Here is a 25,828-nt window from a genome sequence, read left to right on the forward strand (position 1 = left end):
TAAAAATACATAAACCCATTCTTTGTTAGTGAATAGTGTACATTTCATGTACAGTCTTCATTCATTTGGAGCAAGTCTGAATCAGGAGGAAAGATCTGCATAAGATTATACTGCTGCTGTCATTTACAAAGATGCAGAGCACTGTTTCAGTGGTTCCATGCTGGAGGGGTACTTCCACATTGACTTTTGCTTATGCTTTTGCCATTCTTTCTGCAGGAAAATGTTTCTGCATAGAGTTGAGCAACCATAAAGCATAATGGCCTGAGTTTTGTGGAAGCAATGAATAAAAGAAAAGGACAAGTTATTTTGAAAATGGATTTTGGAAGCATACTTTCAAAAAGTTTGCCCTTTCAGAGCATTAACTTACAAGGTTTTCTATCTAGTCATTACTGTTCTGACTTTACACTGGAGGAAGACATCTTGCTACATTTGTCCTCACTGTATTAGAGAGCTATTCCCACTAGAGTAGTCTCAGAACATGGAAAAGAAACTATTCCTGAAATCAGTGAGCTCTAATTTAAACTGCCAAAGTAAGGTGCACCTATTTCACTTTCCACTTAACCCATAATCCCTGAAAGTACACAGTTCCCAGATATAAATGCAGAAAAACAAAAATTAAGAACAGGTCACTTGCCTTTTCTTTTGAAGATTGTGAAATTGCATACTTGGTGTTTATAGAATAGCTATAGAATACAGAATGTATAGCAAAATACTGCCTAGTCCTTATGCCAGGTTTGTATTTCTCACTTTTTTACTTTAATCACTTGTGATTTACAGCAATATTCTAATAAAAAATAGGACACAATGTTTTCTACTCTAAAGAATCTATGCTTGAAATAATGAATAAATCAAGCAGTTAGATAATGCACAAGATCTGCTGAATTCAGTTCTGAACCTTTATACTGGTTCTTGGATTACACTGAGATAACTGGGGGACCATTTTCCCAGTACTTCTAGCAACTGATTGTTTTTTCTAGAGGCTGCTGTTTTCATTTTTTAAACATAACCACCATATAAGCCTAGGTTTCACTAGAAGTTATGTAAATAATTGGTGCTATTTTTGATTACACTTCCTTCATTGGTTCAACATTGAAAGGCTTTTAGTTCAGTAAATTTAAATATAATGCTTAAATTCATGGTATGATTATTTGTAACTTGTGAGATGTATAGAAAGTAAATTAGAGCTTGTTTTGAATATACAGAACTAGAAGCTTTAGGAAACATAGGTAGGTCATAGTGACATGAATAGGATGACAAGCACTCAGTACACATGCACAAAGACAGAGAATGTACCCCCAAACTCAGAGGATCTGATCTCCTTTCCATAATTTGTCTGTAACATCATTCATGAAGGTCTTACTACTGCTTAAGCCGTGGTGTCACTGGAAATATATTATGGTTAATGGGAATTAAATACAGATCTCTGTATTGCCTTCATGCTATTTCTCATATTTTCTTTAAAAATTAATACCAGTAATCAAACTCCATTACAATAACACATCTTACTAAAATAAATGAATTTTTACTCTCACAAATAGCTTTCTGTAATTGTGAAGGCTGGCTGCTGAATGCTCCCTGATAGCTGGGGATGAAGGATGAACTGACAGGAATGTGTGCTTAGAAGATCCCTTATCAAATCTCAGTCTAATTAGTTAATGGCCTAAAATATAAAGAAAAATTATTAAACAAAAAAATAGAAACAGCTGATATTCCAAAAAAAGAGTAAGAAATTAATGTTACTGCAGAATGAAGACCTTGCCTGTGCTGTAACAGCTTTGATTCAAACCCATTCTTGAGGAAAGGGCATTAGACTGCTCACATTTCAGTGCTTTGTCATCCTGATAAAAATTCCAGATGCTTTTGTTTCTTCAGATGCATAAACAATTTGTTGTATACAATCTGCACTGTTCTGTGGCACTCACAATGCTGTTAGTCACCTTTAAAGTGCATGATTACCTTATTGCTACACCTTGGGAAATCTGCTGCCGGTTCTACAAGAGTTCCCTATTGGGCTGGCAATAACACAGGGCATAAAGAGACTAAGATAGATTTTTTAATAAATGCCAGAGGAATTATTCCTTCCCTGTTGAGGATGAATGTCTTTTGTTTTTCCCAATGCCATCCTTCCACAATGTATGTTTTTATCAGAACACAATGAAGGTGGATATGGAAACAATGCCATTCAGACACCATGCGAGAGAAAAGCAAAAGTGGTAATGGTGCTTTGAGCTGTTATTTAAATTCTCCAATTACCTGACAGGCATCACAGTGAAAAAAATATCAGAGTAGTCCAAGGAAAATAATGTGAGGACAGTAAGATGAATGTTGTGCGCTGTGGGGGTGAAGATGCCCTACAGCCCTTGTTACATTCCCTCGCTATCTCAAGGACCCTGCAGTGTGCCCTTGCCTCAGTGCAGTAACACATTGCTGTGCCTCAGGTCAGGCAAGGACTGCACAAACTCAGGGGATCCCTCTCAGTTCCATCATACTTCCAGGCAATGGCCGAATTGGAGAAATGTAATGAAATCTCTGAATGTCAGGTGAAATTTAACAAAAGCCACATGGCAGCTGGTCTGCTTATCTTTTTCAGATCTTTACAAGATCTAAAATTAGTGATCACCCAGACCTGTCAATAGGAGAGTCAGAGGAACTACACTAAGGGTGGGAGAATGAGGTTTGCTTAGCAAAGCCAGGGCAGGACGTAGCAAAACCATACTGCCCTCCTACATGTTCTTCAGTCACTGAGGGAGCACTGGTCACCTGGCCTGGTTTTGATAACAGCAAGTAATGTAGAACACAAGTCCTATAATTTAAGCACTAACTTATCCATTTTCCCTTCCTATATCCTGGGAAGCAGAATGGAGAAGAAAAAGCAGAAGCAGAACTAGAGGAGGTAGAGGAGAAAACAGACTGATACATAAGCTATTTGTCTTTGAGAACTTGCTTAGCTCAAGCCTTGGTCCCAAAATTATCTTTGACAGCCCTCAATTCTTAAAAAGCCCAGCGTGGTTAGTGGCAAAGTTTTCTATTCTCACATTCCCTGATTTTCAGGGTTTATGAATTCTTAAGTGCATTGCAATGCATCAAAGTTAATCTCTAAATAAATAGTTCATGTGGCTGGCTGTGGCTCTCTCTAGTCTTAGTAGAAAAGCAGAGAAGAAATCTAAAGTGCTGGGTCACTTCTCTCACCATGCTTAGATGTGTCACTTATCCACTTCCATAATAAATACATTTAGTATATGTGTCATGAAACTGACACTAAATTAGCAGCAAAAATACAGATTCAAATCACTCACAATCCTCTGTTTGCTGTAAAAATAAGCCTTCTTTAGTAGACAATCGTAGTAGTAACTAATCCCTTACCCAGATTTAATTTTGTAGCAGAATTCTGTAGGTTCATACTAGTTTAAATATTAAATTTCCATCTCAACAGATTCTTTACACAAGCTGGACCAGATGTGCATCTGGTATAAATTAACATTGCTCTGCTGATGCTGTGAGAGAAAGGAAGATTTCCATCAAGCAGTGGTCAGTTCCTGTGTGATTAAACCTACATTATGTCATACATTTGGGTGTAAATTGCTTGTGAAGCAGAATGGCTTTGCAACCGCCCTGCAGTAATGCCAATAGAAGGAGTAAAGCACTGACCAGTCAGGCCTGGGAGACCTTAGTGATACACACTCAACTGGAGTGAGAGAAAAAACTAATACAATAAAGAGGGTGGCTGCAGCACAGGGTACTCTGAAGGTATCTCAATGGAGAGAGGTCATCAGAAAGGCAAATAGGTGGCTAGGAAATTGGGAGACCAGTTATTTACTGTTTATGATGAGAAATAGCAAGGATTCCATAAAATCATGAAACAGCTGGTTAAAAAGTCTGTTAAAAGGAGATGGGTTTCAGACAGCTGCGGGAGTCATTGCCACTGCATCATGCTGAAGTGAAAAATAGAAAGGTGCTCATAAAGCAAATGTTGGGAGGGTAAGACTATCAGTGGGTACAAAGCATGATGGGCTGGATGCAGTGTGCCATGGGAGGTCACTAACTCATTAACTGCTCCTCATAAAGCTGGAACCCTACAAGAGACAGCTCATGTGATACAATTACAGTTTCTTGTGCTTCTCTCTGGAGTACCCGTGACTGACTGCAGCTGAGGATGTGCCTTTGGGCCAGCTGTCCCTACAACTCTTCTCAGGCTTTGTTTTTAATGATCTCCATGATGTGTGCTGTACTGGTAGAGGTATATATGGAAGAAAATACATCAGAATATGATCCAGTGGAACAGATCATGGCTGATGTTAATGTAATTGCTTTGTTTCAACAGAGCTGTGCTAGCACATAGCAGCTGGGGAACTGGCTCAAGACAAGCTTGTCTGTTCCAGGACTTAGCCACCAATGTGCTATTAGTTACATTCTGGGGTGGTAGTGCTGAAGTTAATGCAATTATAGAAATGTAATAGTGGAACAATATAGTCATGAATTGCAATCTGTATGGATTATGCTTTGCTCTTTAGAGTTAGCTCAGATAAAATATGCCATACTTAGGTTTGAGTATTCTCTTACTAACACTGTCAAAGAGCTAAAATTAAAGTGAAACTGAAAGGTGGTTTGTTTTTTTTTTTTAAAATAAAAAAAAAGAGGGAATATTGACATTCAAACTAATTCCTATCTGGAACAAGTCATGAGTAATGAGAAATAAGGTTGTTTCCCCCCCTTTTCTGTAACACTTTTCAAACATACATTTATTGCAAATGTCTAGCACATGTCAAACAGCAAAATGAAAAGTCTGATGCATCAGGCTACATAACTGAAAGCAGAGCTAAACATTAAAGTCACAGCCTTAAGTATGATAAATGATTGTAAGTTAATTCATGTGCATTAATTCAAGCATGACTCTCTGAAAAGAGGTGATCCAGCATAAAGTGTGTCCCTGTGGAACTCTGGGTTTGACATTGTACTCTTCCTAACTGTCTGATGAGAGAAAAAGGTCAAATAATTTATATCATTGCGACAAGTAGTCTTTCCACTGTGAATATTTCCCATTTTCATTAGTTTTTATTTCCAGTTTAGGCCTTTTAATATGTTACTGTCAGCATAATTATATGGTCCTGCTCTGGCAGGGGGGGTTGGACTCATCTCCAGAGGTCTCTTCCAACCCCTAACATCCTGTGATCCAGCAATCTGCAATATTCCAAACAGTCCTAAGAAGAAGCTGAGGTTGTTAATGCAACAATTATCTATTCAGTCCGAGGTCTGTGCATGGAAATGTTACTCTGGAATTAGGACTGAGAAATTAATTTGATTTTTGTATTTTATGGTTTCTATGGACAATCCAACTACAGAATTTGCTTGTCTTAAAGAATATGTAATCATTTTGCCATTTTTTTTAGTGCTTTGCTGTAGGGTACCTTGACAATTAAGCTCACGTGGAGTACACAGTGTAGAGAAAGACATCCAAAGGAAGGTCTACAGTCCAGCCCTTTCTGCTGATTTCACATCAGACTTGTGAGGTCCCTTCAGAGCATCATTAGTCTTTTTCATTAAGCAATCCCTGGCAATAGTTAGGGTCTAAATTTATTTCTCTGAAATAACTAAATATACTTTTCATGAACAGATACTGTAAAAAAACATGGCACCATTCTACTAAAATACTCTTTAAAATGCTCTGTCTCTCTCTCTCTCTTTTTTTTTTTTTTAATGCTTAATGGTCTTCTAAACCTTGATTTAATCTTTCCATTTTTCATTAAACAATACCTACTTTTGCTCTGTTTCATGTTTTTCAAACTGCAACTGGTGCCACGGCACATTAAGGGTTCCCCTAGCAACACAAAAACACACTTTTCCTTGGAGCTGCAGCTCTCTAGTCTAAAGCACTTAAATCATGACCTTTTAGCTACAGTTTGTTCTGAGATTAATTAAGAGCATTTAAAAATAATAATGATAATGTTTAGCACATTCTTTGGGCTGCTGAAAAATGAACTAAATGCTCCCTTTTACACTCATGGGAGGGAGCCAGACCTTGAGCATTCTACATCCAGATTAGCAATCAAATACTTCCATCCTGGGGTTGGTATCATATACATTAAAAAGGAATTAGATCCTTGGTTTGGACTTTACATTCAGCTTTTGTCAAATCCTGTCTTTACTGAGGTTGGCATTACGTGGATGGATGAAAGCTTTATCTACCAGTTGCAATGAAATCTGTTTATACAGTTTTGTATTTATTCCCTGACACAATACGTCAGCTCCTCCAGAGTTCTTAGACTCTCCATAAACAGGAGGATGTTTGTATGCACACACTTCAGTTCACTGAGGTTTAACCAAGCCTGACAGCAATGAAACATAACATGTTTGAAAGAGTCCAGCGCAGAGCCACAAAAATGATTAAGGGAGTGGAACATCTCCCTTATGAGGAGAGACTGAAGGAGCTGAGGTTCTTTAGCTTGGAGGAGACTAAGGGGTGACCTCATTAATGTTTTTAAGTATATAAAGGGTGAGTGCCAAGAGCGTGGAGCCAGGCTCTTCTGGGTGATGCCCCATGACAGGACAAGAGGCAATGGTGAAAGCTGAGGCATAGGAAGTTCCATGAAAACATGAGGAAATTTTTTCACTTTGAGGGTGACAGAACACTGTAACAGGTTGCCCAGGGAGGTGGTGGAGCCCCCGTCCCTAGAGGTTTTTAAGGCCAGGATGGATGTGGCTCTGGGCAACCTGATCTAGTGTGAGGTGTCCCTGTCCATGGCATGGAGGTTGGAACTAGATGATCCTTGAGGTCCCTTCCAACCCTAACAATTCTATGATTCTATGATCTAACCTGGATCATTTTACTTAAGATATTAAAAGCACAATGAGAGACAGCAAATAATTCAGTTTTTCTTCATTATGATAAATTCCTGGAAAGTACCTTCTCCAAACCTTTCCAGCACAAAATAAAGCTGCTTCTTGCAGCTTTGCTCAAGTTTGTAACAGGAAACTTCACTGTGCTTGGGGATGGGACTCTCCAATCCCAGCAGAACGCTTGTCTTTTATTACTTCCCTTTACCATTGCTCCAGACATGTCATACTATCTATTTACAATAATCTATGCATATCCTACCCTTTCATTAGTTTTGCACCCTGAAAGTACCAGACTCGGCCAACTTCTTCAAACCAAATTTCAAACCACTGCTTCCAGTATGTGGTCCCAAATGCATAAAGTAATAGGCAACAGCTGTTTGTAAAACTTCCCAGCACAGGGAAATGGCACCAGCTATCAGATAGCTCTGAACTGTTCTCTTCTATTTTCTCTCCTTAGTCTTGTCCTCTGTTACTAGGCAGTAAATATTCAAAGCCCTGGATATAAACAGTCTCTGATTTACTCCCATAGAAAGGCAGATAGATTTGTGGTGATCTCATTGTTTGAGATGGATAAATGGAGCTGAAAGATAAGTTTTCATACACAAAATAATTGTAAAACCTCCCAATCTGGTTAACTTCTATCTTTGGTCTCTTTCTGTAGGTAAGCTCAGTTCACTCAAAGTCCCCTGGCAGAACAAGGCTCCTAATCATACCAGTCTGGGAGCTCTCTCAATTTGGGAGGATCCTGTGTGTCTGAGTGTGTATGCACACAGGTCTGGTTGTAGAAAAGCACTTTCATCTGTGAACTTTTGGTAACCAAGTTTTTATTTACAGACTTCTGTACTAAAAAACCTGTCAATACCAGTTTGAACAGATGAGCAGGGAAGATACCTTCAGGAGCAAGCTTTCATCTGGTCTTGAATTGCTGTTTTATTTACACAATAGATTAATTGAACAGACACAGAGCTGCTGCTGAAGGATTTGTGACCACATACTGGCCACTGAAAGCTACAGGTGATAATTAGATTTTATCTTTCTGGTAGCATTTAGCTTGAAAACAGCCCTTGTGTTGCTGCTGTATATGATTTAATTTGGGTGCAATCAATTCAATGTCTTTAAAAAAATAGACAACATTTGGGTTTGTTACACCTTTCTGTAACAATATTTTTCTACATAAAGTTTTCAAGCATAACTGATTGAATTCTGAGAAAATTAATTCCTTTTGGAATAAATCTTTGTGAGATTTATTCTAGAACATAGAGCCTAGAACATAGATTTAGGGTTATGAGAGTCAGTAGACAAAAACCTGACTATATCTACTCATCTATGAAAAATATATCACAACTATTACTGTTAAATCCTGCATCTACTTCTGCTCACCATTCTTCAGACTCCCCAGGGGATGTTTGTGTGATGTTCTGTTGTAATTTTGTTTTAAAAGGATGGATGACTACATTCTGAGTAACTTGAGAGAAGAGTAAACGAAACTTTTTATTGTACTTAAAAATAAATAGACAACAGGTTATTATGGTATGGAGACAGGAAAAATAAAGTGAATGTTTCTAATAATAATTTACCAAGTCTGTTAAACAGAAAAAGAACATTTCCAGTTCAATTCAATTTGTTGTGGATATTTCCCTAGAGATTCTTTCATTATGATGCAGGGTCCTTCAAATATTAGAACAGCAATGACAAATAGCAAAAAGCATGAGGGATCGCATCTGCTCACGGTGAGAGTGGTTCTATACATTTGAGGTGGAGTGAATGAATCCTAACATTTGTAGCTGGTGCTAATATATCAGAATCTGTAGGCTTGACCCAAAGGTCCCTAAACCAGGGAATGCACTCTACTGACTTGTGATGCAGTCCCTGTCATGCATTTTTACATTGGATAGACTCAGCTGGTTGATGCACAGTGCCATTTTTGTGTTGTGAGATGTGTTTCTTGCATTTCCTTTTGATATTGTTCCTATTCTCTGTGGGAAAGCACAGTTCTGACTCTGTGTCTGAAAGCTAAGTAGCTCATTCCTTTCCAAAACACTGCCAGTGCTGCAGGTGTGCACAACAGCTTATGCTTAGGATCACTTGGCCATTCACAGTGGGGATTTAACTCAGTGTCTTCTCACTGTGACTTATCACCCTCATTAGTACTGGTTTTGTGTATGAGAACTAATCATCTGTCTGGTTCTTTGCAGCTTGTCAGCTCCAAAAGTTAGTTCTACTTTTGCTCTTCTGCACTTTAAGATTTTTATGACACCTGAATCTGAGGATGCATTAAAATGTCACAAAAGTACCAAAGCAGGCATTTCATCTCTGAAAGAATAAACTGAGGCAGAACACATCTCAAGAAAGTTTCCAGGAGAGGAAGTAAAAAACTAGCTGTTTATTCGTAGCCAGATGTACTTGTCTCTTTCTCTGCCTGTTTGCATTAGTCCTGGCTCAGCTTTCTCCTTGTTTCTAGTTTGCAAGTATGAATGAATATTATGACACGCTGTCTCCCAGTGGTTCCATGTAAATAATTATGTGGAAGGGAGAGGCAGATGGAGTTACACATCCATTTTGCATTTTAGCAGATATTCTGAGATTTTATACTCTGATAAAACATGACATACTGCTTAATCTGTGTCACTGCCTTCATTCATCCAGCTAATTTTCGGGTGTGTGCACTAGGGGATTGTGGCAAACTGCTCCCAGCTGGAAAGGAGAGATTATATCCTGATTGCCAGTAAGGATAAATGAATTGGGAGGCGGGGGGGTTGTGGTGTGGTGTGGTTTTGTTTGTTTGTTTGTTTAAAAAAAGAAAGAGAGCGAGATGATGCTGTTCCTGTTGTTCCTTGTGAAAAGAAAGAATGAAAGGCTAGGGTTAAGGGGAAAAAAAACCAAACACAAGTTATGCAGAAATTCATAATTAGAGAATAAATATTGTAATGAATTAGTAGAGAATGTCAAGCTTTCAGTTAGGAGCTCTGCAAGGTAATTGAGAGATAAATGACCAAGCAGCACTGAACTTGAAAAATCAACAGGCTCTTAATCTTCCTATTACATTCTGGAGTCAAAGCAGCACTAATCAGAAGGAAAATGCCAATGTGCAATTGTGGCCACAGGGACTTTCAGTGAGGGCAAAAATGACAATAACCCCTGCACACAGTTGGGGAATTGGCACAGGCAGCACCCCCACCCCCCCACCCCCACTTCAAAATCTGTGACTACCTGGGAAGTATTTGGCTTCATGCTCCTCACACCTCAGTTGTGTCAAGAAACACCATTCTGCAGATGAGAAATCTGAGTACAGCAGGTTCACAGCCCAGTCTTCAGAGTTAGTGGAAGAGTCCAGCCTAGTCTGAAGAGAATAAGGCCTGTGAATCTCCAGAACTTTGCAAACTGAGGTCCTGGGAGTGAGGAGCAGTCCTCGCTGGCTGGCCTGGGGACCGGATGTCACTCTGGTAATGTGCAGTGTTTTAACCACAAAGCACTTCCACTTAAACAAAGCAAGACCCAGGGGGCGATCAGGACAAAAGACTGGCTTCTTTAGTCAGCAGATTGCAAAACTGATTATGTTTGGTTGACTGAATTATTTGTCCCCCTCTGGAAACTTGGGGAAGACTGAAGAACTCAGTAGACAGTGTGACTGAATGAGTTCAGTGATGGGTTTTTTTCATTGAACTCGGGAACATTTGGGTCACATTCTTGCAGTTCGGTTTCCTCCAAAATTGCTTCTTGGACCAAATGTCCCTGCAACTGAAATCACAGAGTGACAGGAAGGTAAGCTAAATTCTTTTAGCAGATCTCAGAATTTCACTCAACAATATTGGCAGGGACCAGGCCAGCTGCAAATGAGGGGCGAATTGAAGCCAGGTGAAAAAATGCCTTTTGCACTTGCAGAGGCCAGTTTCAGTGTGAAACTGCAGAGGCCTGTAGTGCCACTGTGGTGATGTCTGCTGTACCCTGAGGAAGTGAGAACTTTGGTCACATGATACTGACATTTGGCTGTAGTGCTGATTTTAACCAACTGTGTATCAAGTGCCTACAAATGCAAAGATCATCTGACTTTGATTGGGGATGCTCAACAACTTTGAATATTGGAGCAAAACTGACAGCAAGCTGAACATCAGACAGGGATGCCCAGAGCTTTGAGAGAGTACAAGTAGAGACTTGTGGTCACCTGTTTGATGAGAGCTCTCCCACCATAATGAGGTGGAAGACCTCTCTAGTTTCTTAGCTTAGTGGGGCACAAGATCAACTATTCTTCCTGTCTCTTTTCTTCAAGTGGCCTGCTTCCATCATGTATCACCTTTTGGCTGATTTCACAAGGTAAGAATATAGTCCCTAGCTGCTTAAAGATTTCTTTTGTTTGACACAAGAACAGTGCTCTTTACACCTTAACATTTCACAGTTAAGGAACTGTAAAGTGGTTTTTCTCAAGAAAACCAGAGCTCAATTTTTACACGTTTGGAATGCTAATAATTAAAAATCTCACCCAATGATTGCACTGCAGCAGCATGAAAAACATGTTCTGTTACAGGGAGCAGCTGTGCAGATTAGTATGAGAATTTCTGACTTACAGTAAAGAGTAGCTGCATAATGTTAAATAGAGTGTGTTTTGATGCTGGTTTTACCTTGTAACTGATTCATCAGGTTAAATAAATAAATAAATAAATAAATAAAATGTAAAGCTTGCTTGCAGGAACTCAAGTATAGTTCAAAAACTCGGAGGAAAATACATCTCCATACACAAAAGGAACAAAAATATCCCTAGAGCATGCCCAGACTTCATTTACTATGTCTCCAAACAAACCTTTTCCTCTGTGCACAGCTATGTAGCTGCACATATTCATGTTAATGGTGTCATTAATCTTTCCTACATTAATCTCTACCTCACAGCTTTTACACATTCAGCACCTGGGTCAAATTTGACCTGACAAGTTTGTCCTTGAATACTATCATTTACAAAGTCCATGTTAAAAAAAATACCCATGCATTATCAGAACTGCTGCATTTTATCAAATAACTGCCAACAGCTCTTGCCTGAAATAGTTCATTTGTAAAGCTGTTACCACCAAACTGTGGAAACCAACCATCAGTCAGAGGCTTGATTTGCTCTTTTTTATAGCAATAGCAAATGAACTGCAGATGGAGCACTGTTTATACTTTCCCATCATCTCTGGAGTGCCTGGAACTGTTGTTGTGATGTCATTACATTTGGGCAGGATATAGAGAAAGCAACACTGGAAATATTTATTGACTGAGTTAAGGCCAGTTTGACTTGTACTATAGGAAGAACATCAAGGTGTTTGAAATGGAAGGTTACATGACCACATGCCACCTATATTGGAAACACTGCTATGGAAACACATGAAAGCCAAAAGTTTGATATGTCTGTTGATCAAATAAGAATTAGGAAGAATTTGTTCTTAGATTTTACATAGCTTCATGTCAGAAGGAACTTCTGTTTGTTTGGGGTGTATGTCTGAAATCTGTCACTGAACTATTGGCCTCTGACTGTGACAGATGAGTTCTGTCACATAAGGCATATGGTTTATTGTCTGCCTCTTGTTTCTGCAGAAGTAACATTGCAGGAGTTGCATAAGTGAATGGCTGCAATTAAATTTTCCAACCTGCAAACTGCAGAAGCTGCAGAACTGGTGTTCACCATGGGGCAATCACCTCTGACAAAGAGGGGAGCGGACAGCTGAGAGTAGTAACACCTTAGATTATAGCTAAATCTATCAGTGCCCATCTGTCCCTGATGGAGATGGAGATGGAGATGGAGATGGCAGATGGAGATTCAGGTGTGATCTTCTATGATTATTACAATGTTTTACTGGAGTATAAATGCCCAAGAACCATGCTGACTGGCCTATACAGGGGAGTGGGCCGTGAGGATAAAGCAGAGCTAAAAAGGCTGGTGCAGCAAACCATGCTGGCCAGCCAGCCAGAATTGTGTAACAGCAGTTCTCATCAGCACAGCCTCTCTGTTGGCCTCAAAGCCAGAAGCAGTGCAATGCCTTTGGCTCTGGGGCAATTGTTCCTTAGCATTGTGTTGATAAAATGTAATTGGCTTTATAGAATCTTGGAATGGTTTGCATTGGAATAGACCTTTAAATGTCATCTAATTCAGCCCCCTTGCAGTGAGCAGGGACATCTTTAACTAGATTAGGATGCGAAGAACTCTCTCCAACATGTCCTGAAATGTTTACAGATGTGGAGCTTCTACCATCCCTCTGGACAACCTGTGGCAGTATTCACCACCCTCACTGTAAAACATTTCTTCCTTATGTTTAGTCTAAATCTCCCTGTTTCAAGTTCAGAACTATCACCCTTGTCTTAATACATCTTAACGTAAAGTTTAATCCTAAGTACCACACATACAGTAAACCAATTCTGTCTTCCTCATGGTGCCTCAGCACCTCCACTACTGTGTTTGTTCTCTAGCACAGGGCATCACCAACTAACACTTGTTTGGATGATGTACTTGCACATACCAAATGGCGATCTTTGCGTGATAGAGAGTATTGCAATAGGCTCCCATGGCTTATTTGCAACTTTTACAATTAGCAGTACAAAGCATTCAGTAGACAATGAGGAAGTAATATTGTAAAGAAACTCTGTTTTCTGGCCCAGCAGACAAAGTTCCTTTTGTGATACCATAACCTTGATTTGTTTTCTTTATCATTGCTTGCGCACTTTCCAGCTCTGTTATCAGGCTTTCACAATGGCTGCCTCAGTCGCTGATGTGACTTACAGAGCTCCTGCTGCCAGTACAGATTAATGGATAAAGCCTAGTAGAGAAGGCAAGCTAGTCTATGATTAATTTCCTGAATTAATGCTGTGTTTCTTTATGCACAACAAATACCAGCTGACTGAAATGACTGTGTCTGAACTCTCCGAGGGAAGACTCCTCTCACAATATACATCCAGGATGGCCAGTTCCATAGCAGTCCATTTGCAGTTCTGGCTGAAAGTACTCAGGCTCAGCCCTGGGCAGGGTGCTAATGGGTGGATTAGTGCTGCCTGTAAGGACACCTACCAGGTGTACCTGAGATTAACTATAAAGCTGATCTCTCACAACTCCCAAGGTTAGCAAGTCTGTGTAGATACAACCAGGCTAGCTGACCTGATTGGGGGTGCTGGTTATTTTACTTCTGAGTTACTGCAGCCAGTCCTCTGTGGCAGACAGGTAACCTCTGACAGCAGCAGACTGCTGAAAGGCCTAATCACAGGTAGGAAATTAAGACTGGTCTGGAATGAACTGGTAAAATAGTGAAAGTTTACACAGAATCACAGAGTGTTAGGGGCTGAAAGGGACTTCAAAAGATCATCTAGTCCAACCCCCCTGCCAGGATTACCTAGGGTAGGTCACAAAAGAGAGCGGCCTAACAATGACTTCCACTAGCTTCCTCAGCACCTGTGGGGGTATCCCATCAAGACCCATGGATTTACGGATATCCAGATTGCTTAATTGATCCATAACCTAGTCCTCATCAACCAAGAAAAACTTCTTCTTTACCCAGACTTGCTCCTGGGCTTCTGAGTAGATTAGTTTTAGGTTTAGGTAGATTTAAGTTTAGGTAGATTTCACTCCCTTATCTCTAGCAAATTTCAAGCTGCTTCATATCTAATCCTTCTTTTCTAAGCACTGAGTTCCTCTCAGCTCAATCAAGCCAGTCTATAGTAGAAATGTGGGAATGGGTTCTTCATATGGCATCCTGTGTATATGGATGAATATCCTTTGATTTTATCTTAATAATGAATTTTCCAGGCATCTGTGCTAAATTATGTTGCTCTGACTGTGGTGTTTAGTACTCAATTGCATTGCTGTCAGTAGGAAGGTGCATTATTATCTGTTTAATAGTCACTTAGGACTCAATGGCTTTATTACAGCATGCTTTTCAACAGTGCACAGCACACCTCTGGAGATGTTCTGTTCCTCTATTTGCTTTTTAACTGATGTTAAAACAAGCAAGAAAAAAGAAGTGAAGTTCTAAAGATGTTGGTAGTATCTCTGAATATTTATGTTGGAAGGGATTTCAGGAAGTGATTTAGTCCCATTCCTCTGCTCCAAGCAGAACTAACGTCGACATCAGAGCAGGATGCTCGTGGCCTTTTGCAGTCATATTCTTGGTGTCTGAGACTTGAAGCTTTGCAGCCTGTTTGGTGCCTCTCAGTAGGAGCTACGGTGAAGTGTACTCAGTGCAGCCACTTAGTTTGGTTCTCAGGCAGCCTCCAAAAAAGCTTGCTAAAGATCCTCCTGTTGTGACCAATGTTTGCAAGTCTGCCAGTCTGCTGCTGAAAACCTTTTTGTGCTTGCTTAGCTTTAAGGCAGAGGAAAGTAAATGTTCAGTAAGGCTCCACAGGGGGAAAGAACAGCATGGAATATAGCTTACTAAAGGTCAGGAGAGAGAGATATGGAAGATATTTCGGCAGCCAAAACTAACCTTGAACTTGCTTTCTGTTCACTTCATCTAGTTTCTTCTCCTCCTACTTCATTACCACCCTTTTTGTCACTGATACAGTGTCTCTTTCCCTGAATAGTTTGACTTTACATTAGTACCTTTGGCCTAGGGTGGGGTGAATCCTGGTTTTAGAGTACACCAGAGTATATACAACTCATATTTTCTTCTCTCATAGTTATTTTTTTTACTTCCACACTCAGAGACAATGTAGTTTATCCTGCCCAGTGGGTTTCTCTGGTTATGTCCAGCTGTAGATATATGCAATTGAAAGAGAAGAAAAATGAGTTAATATGAGAATGCTTGAGGAAAAATACTCTTCGCTGAGCAGTCCTATCATTAACTGTGACCCTCAGAATCTCTCCTCCTGTAATTAGAAGGAAACAATAAAATAGCCCAGGTCACAGGAATAGGTACTGTGAGAACAGCTACAAAGCTGCATGCGGGAGGGCTAGTCTGGGTAACTTTAAAGCCCATTTAGCCTTAGGCTAGATTCTAATTTTAGTTATGCTGGAGTAAGTTAGGTACAATGTTGCCAGCATCAAAGGCTCTGGTCAGGATGATCAAGCTTTGTGCTCTTGAAACTGAGGCCAAACCCACTACCTTTTCTAGGCAAGTTCTGCCCAAAATGAATGGGTGGAGCAAGGTTAAGCCTATGATTTTTTTCTTTCCAGAGGGCACTTGCATAACTCAGTATTTACAGCTGGCTTTGTCTTTTAAAGGACTTATTTGTGGCATATGGACTGGCAGTTGCCTGGCCACAACTATTCAACTGCCTTGTTCTGATGCGATGGGTTAGGAGTAAGTAACCTTGCAAAATTAAGATACAAAAGGCTATGAGATGATATTCATGGAACTTTAGGAAAGATATTGGGTTCTAGGAGTCAAGATTCAAGCTATTATAAAAGTTCAGCCTGCACCAATTTTCTTCTAGCACTTTAGTTAGTGAGCTGTACGTAGAGCATAGATGAAAGGCTCAAAGTAAATGACTGTGAACTTGTTTTGAATAATCTCTAGCATTTTTCTTCATGCTAAAACACAAGCATCAGGCAACTGCTGAGATACAGATTCAGCTTCAGGTTGCTGTGCTTAGCTGTATGCCATTAAGTCAGAAGCTTATACATACAGCAGGGATGCCTTTTCTCACATTAACATTCACTGCTTTGACTTCCAGTCTTTCTGTTCATAATTGTATCACATCTTGTAGCCAGAACTGAGTATCTTGCCCCCAAGCATAAGCACTATCAGTGCAAGCAGCAACTTTCTGCCAACACGCTTTGTAATCATTCTGTACCACTTGTCTTTCTTGGGTCTCTCAGTGTCTGCCTGACTGCTGGGAGGAACTGTGCTAAAACTTCCATGGGAGTCATGCCCTCTGACATGTCTTATTTATGAGTGGTTCCATATTGCTTTGGAATCAGGTGCTTTCTCTAGCAACATGCTCCATAAAACATTTCTAATAAATAGAAATCTAGCTGATGGCTTTGCTGGTTTTGTGCCTTGCAGCTTTTTATTTTTTTCACTATGGGAAAAAGAATAATTCTTTCCAATCTTGTTCACAAACCAACAAAAGTTCACGTTGCTAGTGTGGGTGTTTAATGCATTCACATGCAATGTTAGGGTAAAGGACGGTCCTGGATATCGTGAGTGAGTTGAAAAATATTATCCTCCTGGAACTATTTACACCCCAGGACTGCAGGCCGGATGTATTAACTATCATTAGCCACTAGGTGGCAACAGGAGGGCCATCCACAGTAGTGTTGGGAATGGGATGTGAGAAGCCATATTCCTATGAAGTGCCCAGCACCATGCCCTGGGGCTTCTGACAGGCCTCAGCTTACTACCAGTGACTCTAGGCTCATTTAAGACCCAGCTGATGTGAGTCAATTTCATTCCCTTTTGTCATTTGCCACTTAGCAATGTCATCTGTAGTATGCTTAATGTTCTCCAGGTTCTTTGGCAAGCAACCAACCTCTGTTACTTCAGCTGTGAGCCTGATAATCTACGGATGTGATAACTGGCATTTCCTCAAAGCCATCATCTTGTGCAGTTATGCTGAGCTTGAAATCTTAGGTTGGTGTATGATGTTTCCAGCAATGAGCAATCAGAGCACGTGGGGTTCTCTGCTTACCTAGCAAAGAGCTGCCAAGAATGAAAGAATGAGTTCTGAAAGAAATATTTGCTCCTGGCCTATCCTGTGGCTGCTACTTTTACAAAGAAAGGGGTAAAACATTCTACCAGGGTTTTTTTTCCTGTTGTGGCAAGAAGATAACCCACAATAACACCAGCAGCCCTCAGCAGCAATTGCCCCAGGTTGCACTAAGGTAGGCATGAGGAAATTCATTTTAATGGATGGTCTGGGAAATTATATCTGTTTGTAGTAAGGCATTGCTCTGTAGGTATTGCATTTAAGCTGCAACAAATTCATTAGCAGAATTTCAGCAGCAATAAGGGCTTCAGAGGCATTTCCTTCACATGTAAGAAGAAACTGTTTCTGAAACAGCCCCAGGTTGTATTCTTCATTTCATTCACCACTTTCAGTTTGTGGCGGGGGACTTAGTCAACAAAACTGACAACCATGTTCTGCATGAGGTACAGTGACTGGTAGCATGTGCTGCAAATGCCTGTTACAAAAGTTATATTGGAAAGGAAGTTGCTGTAGCAAAGTCAAAGGCTATAAAGTAGCAGTGTTGGGACTGTCCATGCAAATTTAATTTCTTGCCTGTCGATTCTGGTATCAGTATTCAGACATATGATCAGTCCTGTAGGTTTCTGCTTATTTCTTTGTGCAAGTGTATTCAGCTAAAGCTCTCTCAGAAACACCTTGAGATAACAATGCTTTTATGAGCAGAATTGTGCTCAAAGGTCCAGTTCCAATCATTTTGTATGTGCATACAATAAAAGTACACTTTCTTTGGTAAAGTCATTTGATCTTAACAGATAAAGATGAGAAATCCCCATACAAAGTTCAAAAAGGGCAGGGAGTTAGAAGCCCGAAAAAGGACAGGGAAACAGTGGAAAGATTGAATTTCATATAATAAGAAGCAGTCTCAGCATGCACATTGCCTAGCCAAGGTAAACCACACAGTATGTCACTTTATAAACAGAGACCCATTAAGTATACGATCCTTTACTCTTGAGGTGTCATCGGTGCAGTTCTCTAATTACCTTTAGTATGGATAGGAGACCCTAATGTGGTCCCAGGTCCTGAAGAGGTAAGGTAACTTTTAACTGTTGGAAAACGAAGACAATTCTGCAGTTTCAAATGCACACTTAAAGTTCAGCTGTCAGATGTATTTCTGTTTAGCTCTCTTTTGGAAGGTGTTTAGGGAGAACAGCAGTATAATAGAGCATCTGGATCTCATTTAAGGCCTGCTTTTTGTTTTTGTGTTTCTTAATTTATTGCTACGCTTTCCAGCTGGGCTGATGGAGACACAGAGAAGACAAGACATTGCTCAGTCACAAAGCACTTTGCAAGTGTGAGTTTCTTTTCAGCGTTTTGCTTTAAACTTCGGATATAAGAGCTTCCAATACTACTTGCTAGTATTTTCGCTTGTCACTTAAGTGCTACTTTTAAAATGTAGTAACATTTATCACTTTGGATACTATTTTTTCAAGATGTTACAGGTTGGGAGTCTTAGGGTTTCTTTTTCAGCTTTGTTTTGATCTACCGATGCTATTTTGTGGAAATAGTTACCTGATTTTCTTATTCAGGTGCACATGAGGGTGCACATGTCTGGTTAGATAAGAATCCTGGTTGTATACAGCACTGCTTATGTGTCTAGTGTGTCAGCACATGCTGGTGTCCCACTTCATCACAGATGTCCTTGTGCTGGAAACAAAACCTGGAGCTACAGTGTCAAACGTGCTGTATGTTAAAGATAATCAATACTTAGTTTGTAATACAGAGAGAAAAATAGTGGAACACGCCAGCTATTGACTGTACCGTGTTGTTTATCCTAGTTAGCAGCCTTCCTGCTGGCTGCTCATCCTCTCAGGCTCCATTTTCCAATTATTTCTGACTGAAACTTTTGCTTTCAAAACAAAGAGCTGCAGTCATATCCATGTTCTGATTGTTGCCTGCTGTATTCCTCCCTCACAGGACCATTTACATTTTTAACGAGCCTGTTGTCCTCCCACTCTGTTAAACTCTGCCAAAATGCAGAATGTAATTGAGAAATAATGTATTCATCCTCTTGTAGGGGAAGAAGGAAATCCATAAGGAAATTCCACTTGTAAGCCTCTTTGGTTCTGTTAAGGCAAACTATAATTTTTGGTTGTCTACTTGAAGAGGAAACCTGAACCCTGGCCATTTAGTTGAAGCTGTGTGTATTCTTGGCCGTGCTGGCTGTTTACCACTTAGGTGAGTTAATGCCATTTCTGACATCTGTAGTTCCGATCCTTTGCACTGCTGTGTAACCCAGCCAAATAAGTTCAACGGGCGTGAAGTGGAAAGGCAAGAAATTTATCCAAGGGTTTAATCAGAATGCAATTCATAGTTTTAAAGGAGAAATGAAGAGGGCTCTTGAGACAGTAAACAGAAATACATCAAGAAGCAGCCCTTTGGGTCCCAGATCTTCAGATTTATATTCATGCTCGCAGATCTAATTACCACTAGTGAACTGGAAAGATCCATATTGGCTCAGCTCTTCCTTAACACGTTGCTGATCACAGCTATGTAAGCCAGTAAGTGACAAAACAGAAAGAGCTTGGCAAACTTCAAACACTGTTTGGTCCACCTTCTCTCTTTTTTTTTTTCTTTTGGCTAATGATCCACACAGAAAAAGGCCTGGGTGATTCCAATTTACTTCTAATCACATAAATGAGATCAGACAATCTCTTGGTCTTTGGTGGAACAACGTAGTTCCTAATGCAATTTACAGCAGCCACGTGGATGTTTTATCAGAGGAGCCATTCTTCTAGCTGGGATCACTGGAGTACTTTCTACTCCCTTTGCTCCTGCCTTACCTTTGAACTGCTCTCGTGCTCAAGTGGTGTGGAGGGAGAACCACAAACCTGCAGAAGCACAAAGGAGCCTTATGAGGGCTGTGGATTTTATCTACTGATTTAGTGACAAATTCTGACAGATAGTTAGTACTTTATCATAATACACAACTTGTGGTTATCCTACATGCAGCTGGAAGTGTGATGGCTCCTCAAATTCCTGCCCTTACTGCAGCTCTGACAGCATCACAGTATCAGCCTTTAGGCCTCTGTGTCTTTGGTCTGTTGACTAAAATTCTTTTGCCCTAACCAAAGACTCACTCACCTGGCAACACTTAAAGAATTGTCAGGATTTGAAACCCTTCAAGTCATTGGACACCCATCAGTAAATGCACAATTTCTTGCTTTGGAGAACTCCTTAAACACTTGGGATGGTTGTCAGCAATTCTACTGGTATCAGTCAAAAAGGCAGTAGACAGACAGGCTTGGCAAGTGAGAGCATGCAGAGCATAGTGCTTTATAGAGTGGTGGAATTAGTTGCTTTCTTCTGATTTTCTGTGTTTTGAAGGATTTTTTGTGAGGCTGTAATAGCACTGGAGACTGCAGTGACGGGGATCTAGAGAGAAACAGAGTTTGCATGCAAGTCCTTAATCTCAAAGTTTTGAAACCTGAATTGTTTTCCTCTGGGAAAACTTTTAGTCCCAATTATGTTCCAGCAGAATTTTTGAGGCAGCCTGCCTGTACAATTTGTCTCTTTCAAAGGATATAAAATAGGAAACTGAAAGTGTGCATTCATCCTGTTGACCCTGCAGAGCATGATAAGGCAATTGGAAAGTCATTGGGCTGCCCCTGGAAACTGGGTTATGGATTCTAGCCAAAAGCATGGAAACTGTAATTGGTGTGGAAGATTTTTCTTCTCTTAATCATACATTCATATTTGATGTCTTTCCAGTCTTTCCCCAAAAATCCCAAGTCATTAGCCACTCCTCTGGAAGAAGAAAGGCTTGAAGCAGTGCAGCTTGAAATTTGCTTGACATTTCAGGTCTGGTTTCCTTTGAAACCAAGATGGCTTCTGCTGTATGCAATTTGGATTATATAGGGATTCCAAGCATCTAAGAGTGAGGCAAATGACAGTTTTAAGGTCAGCTTTTCAAAGGAGCCTGGCTCCAGTGACAGAGACAAGGAATGAGACTTTTAAGGAACCCTTGTATATTGGCTGGTATGTTTTTTGGAGTTTGATAAGTGTTATCAGAATAGTTGCTGAAGTTACTTGTATGAAAATCTGAGCAGCTTGAACAGGAGGTGAAACTTCTAGCTGCTGGGGACAGGTCTTAACCTTGTGTTGCATGTTGAAGGCCTGCTCACATCAGGAAAATACTTGACTAAAAATTGAGTATGTAAAAGAGTTAGATGATCAAAACACCTCAAGAAATGAGCTATAGTTATCTACTTTGACTGTTGAACAGAAAGACCACACTGCTTTCTTCAAGCCCAAAAAGGTTTTGCAAGTCTAACCTTTGAGAGAAGCCGACCCACTATATCTAGAATCAAGATTGCTGAAGGAGTTGCCCTTGCCAGAAAAGCAGCTGCTCCTTTTAAATGAAATAACACCACACCAGGGAAATCCAATAAAACAAGAACCCTACTAACTATACCATAGGATGGCTAACACTTAAATGTTCAGACCATTTGTAACCTATAATTGATATTGTTACTAAAATCTGTGACTTAAGTTACTATATACTATTGTGGAAAATACACCCACAGCTGCAATATAACAGCAGCTTTTCCACAACATCCTGGAGACCAGGTGCTCATTAAGAACAAAATGCTGCCACTGAAGGTCAGCAACGCTAATTTGATAAGCACAGAATGTCATCTGATGCATGGCAACAAAAGTCAACAGCTGATTTAATAAAAAAAAAGATAGTGAATTTAGTTATTATCTTTTAGTGATTAGTTATTTTACTGATGACAGAGTTTGTTTGATAAAATCCAAACTTAAATACCCCTTGTACAATGTAACCCCGGTCAGAGGGCATTTGGCTTTGATCTTGAGTAACTGAGACAGAAATACCAAAGTACAGTAAATCCAGCATAATACTTTCTTGCCCCAAAATACACATTCCAAAACACTAGAAGAACACAGCATTTTTTTCTGACTTATTTACTCAAAACAGATGAAAAAGAATAGCTTTTCATGTGGCAAGAAAAGTACAGGTCAGGAAGGGAGCTCATGGGTGATCAAATAAATGTACTCTGCGTACTTCTTAATATGGAATGTACATAGTTCCATCTTGCTTCTGTATTTGTGCATGGAGTCAGAGGAGAAGAGATCTCTACAGGCAAAGCAGGAGTTACTGTAGGAGCCCAGAAACCAAGAGGAAGATTGCTTGAAAAGCAACTTTATTTGGATTTTCTTTCTACTTCACATACAAGGTTATAGTATGTTGGAATCACATGTGCCTACATGTAATATTGCTTTTTAAAGTAACTGTTAATATTCTGAGGAAGAGGATTGAGATGCACTTGGAGTCTTAAAGAGCTGCTTGGGACTTCACGATACAGTCCCCAGTGTAGACTGTCCTGTAGCCAGGATAACATTTTTCTTACATGTAGGTAAGGAGACTGAGGCTTGAGCAGATGTAGCAGCCCTTGGTGACATAGCTGTTTGTCCTTCTCATAGCTGCCAGACTGTGCCGATACCATTTTCTCTGAACATGCTGCTCTTTACTTTCTAATCAATCTCAAAGGATCACTAGCAATGTCAGGCATCTGCATAACTGTTAGAGTGCATAACTTTTATTGAATTATCTGGTTTCAGCTTCTGTTATCAAGTTATTTTTTCCTTCAGAGGCTTGTATAAGAGAACATGTCTGCTCCCAGAGAATTTAAATTGGTTGTCTAAAGCATATGACTAGTGCAAATTTTAAGTGCAGAGAATAGCCTTTTTGTTTGGGTTTTCCTTTGATGTGTATCTAGGGGAAGCATGCAAACCACATTTCTGGTTTATCTGACCTCTGTGGTTAAGTTCCAAACAGATTTAGTTTTCAATTAACTATAAAAAGTGCAGGATTTTAAATGCTGTAATTCTGAATTATTCCCAGCACAAACCCCAAACAGCTGTATTTTGTGCTGGGAAATGCCTTGGAGGCTGAAGGAGGGATGCTTCTCTCCAGGCCATCTAGATGTTTTACAGCTGTGAATATGGCCCTGAGGTTAAAGTAAGTTCCTTGGAGAATCCGTCTATAGATGGACTGGCCAAGCAATTTTGCAGTTATGAAGCATGACCTTGGTCTGTTCTGAATGCCTGCTGTGGTGGAAGAATGTGATGATTGGAGATCTGCACATCTTCACCTTCTGAAGCTCTCTTTTCAGCACTCTGTCATCTCTCTTTGCATACACTTACTGCATTTTGGAGCCCTACTAACACATATGGAGAAGTTTGGCTAACCCAAACATGAGCATGCCTGTGTCTGGGAAACAGCATGTGCCTGCCTGGGTGTGAGGTGCTGAGTGGTCTGTTAACTGTGTGGGGAAGAAGAGGAGCGCTGGGCTGGAAACTGCTGATGCAAGTGTCTTGTTTCTGGTAATTCAAGTAGTGAATGTTTAATGTACCCTAAACTTTCTGAAAGCCTCAGCTCCTATGTCTGCTTTACAATTATCTGACAACTAATTTAATAAAAACTCTACAATTAGCTAGGTGAATTCATGCAGCTCATGCTCTTCAGAGCTTCATCTGAAGACTTTGCAGTTACTGATGGGCAGAACTTTGCAGATGCTGCACTGATCCACTGAGCTCTGCTCTAATGTTGTTTAAAAAAATTAATTGCCTTTACCATGTTGTTTCTGCTTTGCTATTTCTAAACCATGCAAATTCAGGAAGCTGCCTCTTGCACATGATTCTAAATTGCTGGTTGGGGTAAGGTATCTAACAGGCAGCTAAAATGTAATAAAATATTAAATGCATTTTTGTATTATATGCATTCTGATTACATATTATTCACCAGAGACTCTGAATTTGGTTCAGAATAATAAACATGAAAGGAGCAAGCTCTTTCCTCAGTAACAGCAGCAGATACAGCAGAAACTATTTGCCCTATAGGTGTTTCCTTGAGGAACTTTCTGGAAATTGTGAAGAAAATATCAATAAAATATCAAGATTTGACCTACTGATTTTGTGAGAAATGCACACAAAAAAAGTCAAGGCAGGAATTTAATAATGAGGAGAAGGAAAGTAGAGTGCAAAATATATCCTTAAAGATCAGAATTTTCTAATTTGTAAGTAAGAATAACAGCAGGTTTTATTAATGGCTTATAAACAACATTGAAGCCTGTAAGTGACAATTAACAGCAGCCCATGGCTTATAAACAACATTGAAGCCTGTAAGTGACAATTAACAGCAGCCCATGGCTTGTTAAGTCATGATAGAAGGTTATAATTCATATGCCATCTGGATGCAGAAATCTTGTTGAAAGCTCTTAAAATGAGCTCCTCACTTGATGCTGAATACTCTTCTGCAGGAGTGGGTCTCAAACAGCAACAGACATGAGGGGCAGCAGTCTTCAGAGTCAGAAATTATAAACTCTGTAAGGGGAGGAGTGGAACTTTATCTTAATCTTAGACTTACTGATATTAATCTGAATTCAAGAGTTTCAGGTAGATCCAGAAGTCTGGATGCTGTATGGCAGTAATGGAGCCATATTAGGCAAAGAAGGTGGTGGCTGGGGAGTGGAAAAACTACTAGAGGTTTTTATGGCAGAAACCAAAACCAAACATGCTTTTAGGATTAGAGTAAATGAAGTTTGGAAACATAACTGAAAAAAAAAAAAAATTCTCATCTTTATCTGTTTGTGGACTTGTGTAGGTTTTCAGTGGTCCAAAGAGAATGAGGAACCCTCTGCTCCTCCAAAAAGGCAAACAGAAGCAGTAATTAAATTCACAGTAATTACCACCTTATACCTGCCTAAATCAAAGGGCCTGTGTAGAAGTCTACCTTCAAAGTCTCCATGCTCTAGAACCAAGCACAGTTCCTAGGGAGTGAACCAAAGATCCTAAAACAGTGTTCCAGAAACTTAGGCTCAGGAACTGCCTGAAGCACACATTTTATTTAGCACTTAATGCAAAAAAAAATGCACATGAAAGTGGCAGCAGTAATTAAACTTCTGAGACTGATCACAAGCACAACTGGAATCATGTGATAAGCTCAGTTTGTTAAACACTACACACTTACAGAAATGTTAAGATGCATGTCATAGGCCCAAAGCAATCTGATGTTAATTATTTTTAGCAGTTAAGTTTTATAATTAAAGTCAGACTTTTCTGTTAGCTGTAGCTGCATTCATTTAAAGTGTTTGACCTTGAGTAATATCTCTTGGACTAAATTACCACAGCTACAGTTAGCACCTGACACATTTTGAAGTGGTGAAAAGGGAAGCTCATAAAGTGTACACACACCCAAGAGCCTGATCCATGGGCAGTGATCACTGTAAGCCCAGATAATCAATTTTATTTTCATGTGCACTGAAGCTACTCTACCTGCATTCACATTCAGAGATGCTCTTGACAGAGTAAGCCATCAGTTTTGCTACTCCTTCTC

At 39.9% G+C, this 25,828-nt stretch overlaps 1 protein-coding gene across 1 annotated transcript in view; it reads right to left on the minus strand.

The window, feature by feature from the left end:
• Window positions 1–20,300, minus strand: part of PDE5A (phosphodiesterase 5A) — a 95,687-nt gene extending 75,387 nt beyond the window's left edge. The window contains exon 1 of the mRNA XM_068153945.1: window positions 20,253–20,300. The gene's annotated coding sequence lies outside the window, so the exon portion shown is untranslated. The remainder of the gene's footprint in view (window positions 1–20,252) is intronic.
• Between the last annotated feature and the right edge of the window lie 5,528 nt (window positions 20,301–25,828).

The sequence above is a fragment of the Melanerpes formicivorus genome, unplaced genomic scaffold, assembly GCF_026170545.1.
Source record: "Melanerpes formicivorus ecotype bairdi unplaced genomic scaffold, bMelFor1.0.p_v2 SCAF_27, whole genome shotgun sequence".
Taxonomy (NCBI): domain Eukaryota; kingdom Metazoa; phylum Chordata; class Aves; order Piciformes; family Picidae; genus Melanerpes; species Melanerpes formicivorus.